The sequence below is a fragment of the Elephas maximus genome, chromosome 9 (assembly GCF_024166365.1).
Source record: "Elephas maximus indicus isolate mEleMax1 chromosome 9, mEleMax1 primary haplotype, whole genome shotgun sequence".
NCBI lineage: Eukaryota > Metazoa > Chordata > Mammalia > Proboscidea > Elephantidae > Elephas > Elephas maximus.
This window is the reverse complement of record NC_064827.1, coordinates 72,373,821-72,380,715: the sequence shown is the minus strand read 5'-3', so window position 1 is coordinate 72,380,715 and position 6,895 is coordinate 72,373,821.

The following is a 6,895-nucleotide window of genomic DNA, read 5'->3' as shown; positions in this document are numbered from 1 at the left end:
AATGTAAGTAACTCTTCTTCCATTTGGGGAATAGTTCAGGGAGATGGGAGTACTATCTCCCATTTTTCTGGTGACTTCTCGGAGTATAGAATTCACCATTTTATCCTTAAGTCCTCAAGGGTTATGGTGGAGTAGGATTTACTTAATGCAAAATAGTCTTCTATTTTTAATAGGAATTTAGGAAAAAAAAAAAAACTTCGAATTACATAGAGTTGTTTCCTTTAGAAACCAGATCTATTTATTTGTATTTAAAGCAATGTTTATTATTTGTACCAATTCTTATTCCTGTGTGTGAATAAATGCAACACAGTGTCTGTGTGATTGTGTCTTCTCTCTTCCATTTACTGAAATAAAGACTACAGATCTCTGATAGACTTGTTCCCACTTAGGACTGGGGCTGGTGTGTCCTGGCAGGGTGCTGCTTCTAGATTCGATACTCTGCAGAGGTCTTTACCTAGAGTCAGCCTCGGGTTAGTCGTAATTCTTTCCACCCATTATGCCTGCCTATTTTGTTAGATGAAGCTCTTCTCATTGCAAATGTAACTATTTAAGAAGTTATTAATGGAAGTCCCTGTGTTGATTCTCTCAAAGTAAAGGTTTCAAAAGAATAAATGTGTGTGTCATAAATAATTGCTAAAAAGCAGCCTGGTGAAACGTTTGTAAAATGCAAGTGTTGGTGGATTCATTGTTATGAGGTTATCTGTACTTTGAGTAAATTTTTCTTTGGTTTGCATAAAATTATGTCACTTATAATTCTGATGCATGCAAGGGTGGAAAATAACAGGCGAGAGGATGAACTATCTTCTTAATCTCAGCTCCTGTTTTATCAAATGCAAATTGTAACCCTAACCAGTTGATTTTTGTAATTGGTATCTAAGTATTGGGGAAGAGGATAACACAAGGAAAGATTTTTCAAAACATGTCAAAAATCAGCAGCAAAAGTTTTATGAAACCAAGTATTCTAGAGCCCTGTCTCTTATTAAGGCATGTACAATTAATGTCCAAATTGGCAAATATTTGTGATTTTTATATTACTGTGAAAGAACAGAATTAATTCTTGCCTTACATATTAAATGTTATACATTTCCTGGGTATAATCATTATGTTTCTAAAATGTGATTTGTTTCCATTATATTCATCCTTCATTGCTCTCTCTCTCCCCCATTCCTATCCAGTTCTTTCCCAAATCCTCTCAACTCCGCCCTCAAAATACATCGTGAATCCAACTGCTTCTCATTACTGCCAACACTACCATTTTGGTCAAGTTACCATCATCTCTTGCCAGACTATTGCAATACTTTCCTAATTACCTCCCTGTCCCCACTATTGACTCCTTATAGTCAATTTTTGACACAGTAGCTGAAGTGATCCCTTATCAATGGTTTTCCGTCATACCTAGAATAAAATCCAAAGACCTGTAAGCCCCCAAATGACCTAGCCCCTGACTATGACTGTGTAGCTTACAGTTTTCCCTTTCGCTCACTGCATTCCAGCCACACAGACCTCTTATTTTTCTTTGAATACAAGGCAGCTTCTACCACAAGACCTTTGCCTTGGCTGTTCCCTTTGCCTGGAGTGTTCTTTCCTTTCCCCAGATAGCCACAGAGCCCACTCATTTGATTGATGTCTCTCGGCTCAAATGTCAGTGATCAAGGGGCCATCCCTGACCTCTCTAAAATTGCAACCCTGTCACCCCTAGTCCTTTACCCTTCTTTATTTTCTAAATAGCACTGCTACCCAACATTATGCATAGATTTATCTTCTGTCCTCATTTGAATGCATGTGAGCGGAATCTTATTCTGTGTTATATCCCCCAACATTTTAAACAATGCCCTACGTAACACACGCTCAGCATTTGTTAAATGAAAGATTGTGGTATTTGAGAGCTGAAGGACCTTGAGAGGTCATCCCATATAGCAGATGGGAGTAATAGAAAACCTGAGGGTCAAAGTAACTTGTCCAGAGTCACATAATGGGAGAACCTTAGTTAGGACCCAATCTATAAACTCCTAATCCATCGTACTTGAAGCCGTGTGTCAATGAGCTAGCCTGTGCCGCCTCTTTATACAGCCCACAAGCTGAGCGTGACTTATATTTTTTAGTTGCTGGAGAAAAACAAAATAGTATTTCATGCCACATGAAAACTATGAAATTCAAATTTCAGTATCCATAAATAACATTTTGTTGGAACATAGTCACATCCATGTGTTTACATACTGTGAATGGCTGCCACCCCACACACACCTGCAATGGTAGAGGTGAGCAGTTGCAACGAAGACCATATGACCGACAAAACCTTACCATGGCTCTTTACGGAAATAGTTTGCTGACCCCTGCTCTAAACTATATCCCATTAGTGGAAATGTCTTTCTAAATCTTTGCGATGTTAAAGATTCTGGTGTTACTGCAGAGAATAGAAGCAAAAGCTGATAGAATGATGTTGCACTGAGTTCTGTTAGTTCCTTATTCACTTCTCTGATCCCTTATACATTTTGAGGATAGGGAACTGGCTATCTAAGCCCTACTAGCATCACTTTTCTGAACAGAATTATACAAATGCAGGCTAAATCCACCTCATTGTACATGTGAGGAAACAAAGTAAGGCCCAGAGAGTTTTGACATCTGGTATGCCTGAGTCAGAATTCTAGCCCTAGCCATGCGAGTAGGTTAGTCAAGACACCTCAAGTGACAAAAACCCTATTCCAACTACCCTATGGTAGAAAGTTCATTGGCTCATGTAACGGAATAGTCCAGGTGTTCAAATGATACGGTCTCTTGATTGTGTTTTCCTCTCAGTTGGTTTCATTCTCAGGCCAGCTCTCCTTTAGTGGTCTCCAGAGAGACTTGAATCCCAGGTAAAAACAGATCTGTCAGAATGTATCATTAACCAGCCCAGGACACAGGCCTACGTCTTTTTTCCTCCACATCCAGTCTTACAGAGTTAGGGTTACTGACTATACAGGATGGCATTTTAGTTTTGATGTGCCCTGTGACCTTTTTATGCTAGAAACAATTATGAATTTAGCCTTAAAAAATCAAACAGGGAAATTAAGTTTTCTTCTTCTAAAAATAGGCCTCCCAATTGAGAAGCTTTCTGGTAAGTGACCTCATCAGAAGGAAAGTTATTCACTCCTCAAACATCCTGAGCATCCACCATGCACCAGGCATGGAGGGTATAAAGATGATAAGGTATGGGCCCTGTGCACTATCATGTAAGACTTGGGAGCTGCAGGCAGAGGATGGACACATAACCATGGTAGAAACAAGAGGTGAGGATAGAGATGATTTCCCAGGGGAAGCAACACCTGAGCTAAGCGCTGAAGGCTGTTTAAACATTAGCCAGGCAAAAGGTTTGGGAAGAGTGTTGGAAGAGAAAACCAAAACCCTGTGAAGTGAAAGCCCTTGAGATTTTATCATAAGACGAGCTAAGACACTTCTGAATACCTATACCCATAGGATAAGCCCAGGCTTATGAGGCCTTCTACAATGTACCCCCAATATGCCATTCTTCCCCCCATGCTCCCAAGACTAAACTGCTCGTATATCCCAAACACAGTTCAATCTCCCAGATTCCCACATCCTTGCACAAGATATTCCTTCTACCTGGGAAATCCCTCTGCCCACTCACCGTTTGTCATCTTCCTACCCAATCTCATTTCCTCAAGGAGGCTAATTGGTTTTCTGCTTCTTAAATGTCTGATTCTATTTTTGCACTTAATACTATATACAATTTGCTTTATTATTTAAAAAAGTATCCCCATTGAAAATAAGATGAGCTTCAGGTGCAAGTTACTTTCCCCCCACCCCCTGAAATTGGAAAAAGCAAACAAGTCAACTCTCTTCTCTGTATGTAGGGTTAATCCTGGCTGCTGTAAAATCGTATCGACACCCATGGCTTCAATGCCATCCCTATGCTGATGTCTCTGAAATTCCTTTCTACACTCCCAGCCTCTCTTCTGAGCTCCAGACCTATATATCCATTCATTCCTGGGCACCTCCACATGACTATTCCCCTGCTACATTGAACCCAAACAGTTCATCGTTCCCCCCTGCCCCCATTTCCAGTTGCTCCAGTGTTTCATGTCATTGGGAACAACATAGTGAAAACAATTAATAAAAGATTAGAAACCTGGGAGTTATCTGTGACATTTACCCTCCTTTTATTCCCCACATCCAGTCTCCTAAATAATCAACTTTACATATTAAAGTTATATATGCTATCATATATAATCACATACATAGCTTTAAGGATATATATGATTATATGTAACTTCATAAAGTTATATATGATAATTAATAATTAACTTTCAAATCTATTCCTTCTTTCCATCCTCCTTGTCCCCACAGCTGACTCACCACCTCTTCATTAGATTATTGCAATATTTCAGCGAAAGACTCATTCTCTTCAGGTGAGTGAACCAACTGCATAAATCATCTTTCCAAACTCCAAATCTGACCATATCCTTTTTACACTTAAAAGCCTTTGATGGCCCTTAACAGTTTATAGTTCGAAGTTGAAATTCCTTAGCATGATACACAAGGCTTATGACAGTCTAGCCTATTTTTCAGCCTTAACTATGCTTTGCTGGAAAAAGAAAAACAGAAGCACTTATTTTAAATAGTGTGGTCAGAGAAGAATTCTCTGAGGAGGAGATATTTAGCCCCTTGAGAACTCTCCTCACTCAGCTAATGCCTCCTGTGCCCCCATTACAACCTGTTCTTAATGAAGACAATGGCTCTGAGTGACTAGAGTGCCAGGCCTATGGATTTTGGCCTCTTGGAATCAGCACTTGTAAATGGGTTCTCTGTCAATGCCCACATTATGGTTGAGGACACTAAGGCTAATAGAGCTTGTCCCTTGCCTTAGGTTACACAACCAGTGTGTAATAGAGTCAGATTATCAACTCAGGCTAACCCAAAACCAAGCCAGCTGCCGTGGAGTCGATTCTGACTCATGGTGACCGTATGCATTGCAGAATACAACTACACTCCATACAGTGTTCTTGGCTGTGACCTTTTTGGAAGTGGATCACCAGGCCTTTCAAGGCACGTCCAAGTGGGTTTGAACCACCAAACTTTCAAACCTTCCGTTAGTAGTAGAGTGCTTTGCTATTTGTACCACCCAAAGACTCCCCAGTTTAGGTTATCTGACTCCAAAACCAGGATGTTGAACCACTTTCCCATGCTAGGTCTGCAAAGACAAGACATTGCTTCCTGTAGAAGCTTTCTAGATGAATCCAAACTCAGCACTCAGCCCGCCATGATCTGGCTCCTTTCTGTATCTCCAGGTTCATCTCCCAGTGTGGCTCCAGCACACCACTAACTGGACACCCTAAAGGCTTCACAGATGCCAGCACTGTACTCTCCATCCTGATCCAACTCCTTTCAGCCCTTGCCTGCCTCAAAGTTACTCATCCTTTAGGACTTCACTGAAAGGGTACCTCCTCTGGGGAGCCTTGTCTGATATCCACCCATAATCTAGGTTAAGTGTCCCTTCTCCTTGACTTTATAGCAACCTTTATAGCACCTGTCATACTGCACTGCGAATGTTGGCTTCCTTCTCTCCCAGTTTACTGTGGGTTCCTCATGGGCAGGTGTGAGTGATGATACACTCACCAGGTTAATTTCCTCTGTGTTCCCTGTGCTTAACCCAGAGCCTGGCACAGAGTAAACGCTGCATAAATGTCTACCGAACTGAATTTACTCCCTGGATGTCAGAACAAGAAGGGGGGGCCTTGGGTGAGTATAATTGTTCATATTGGTAAAATACTTCGAGGTCTGAAAAACCCTATCACACTGATTATTTCATCTGCTTCTCTGAGATTGATATCCCCATCGTTGAGGAGACAGGTTCACCAAGCCAGGAAGTCACTGGGCCGAGATTTGACCTCAGGCTTCTCTGACTCCAAGGTGCTCTCTCCGTCACTTCCCAGATCATCTGATTCAAACAACACACATTTTACCAACGAGAACACTGAGACCAGGAGAGGGCAACTGGCTTGCCTAGGGTCATGCAGCTTGTACTCCATTCTGTGTTGTTCGTCTACTCAGACAGGAAATGCCGAGGTGACAAGGTGAGGATAAGGTCCTGGGCTTGGGGGAGGGGGACTGCCTGTGTCTCTCCCCATTGCCTCCTCCCCATTTGTCACAACATGAATGATTAAATTTTGTATTTAGTATTTACCCTGAAATGGCTTTCATCTGATTTCCCTCCTTGCTCACCAATTTAGCTGTCAGAGTAAATAAATGTGAAGCTGGGTCTCCAGCCTCCTCCAGCTCACGTTACCTTCCTAGAATTACTCCCTGGCGGGGCAGAACCGCTGCTGGGGGCGTCCCACAGAATTATCCGATTACTAATGAAGTCTCTTTTCAAACCCAAACCTCAGGTCATAGACTGAAGTTGGGGGGAGATGGCAAAATTCACCTCAGAGGACAAGATGTCCTCATCCACTCAGTGCCCAGGAGGATTGTGGGGAGAACCAGAAGACATAATACATGTAGGGGACTTAACAGGACACCAGGAATGGAGTCAGCACTTTAAAAATGCTGGTTTTTAATAATATGGTTAATCATCACCACAATTCTGAGAGCTAAGTATTGTTATCCCATTTTGCAAGTAAGGAAACTGGGACTCAGTGAAGCAAAGCGACTTGCCCACAGTCTCCTGCAGGAAGAAATCAAGTATCCTGATGAAATGTACTAAATTTGCTAATCCTAAATTTTGCCAAGGTCACTCCTAACGGGACTCTTTTTCCCGCTGGAGTTAGGGGTTGTTGGAAGAAAGGTTTCTTTCTCAAAGTAGTTTCACTTCTGTCGTCTTTGAAGTCAGGCAAGCCCTGGGTTGAAACAATCATTCTGCAGCTTCTTTAGGTAAGTGAAGAGTATTCAAGTGCCT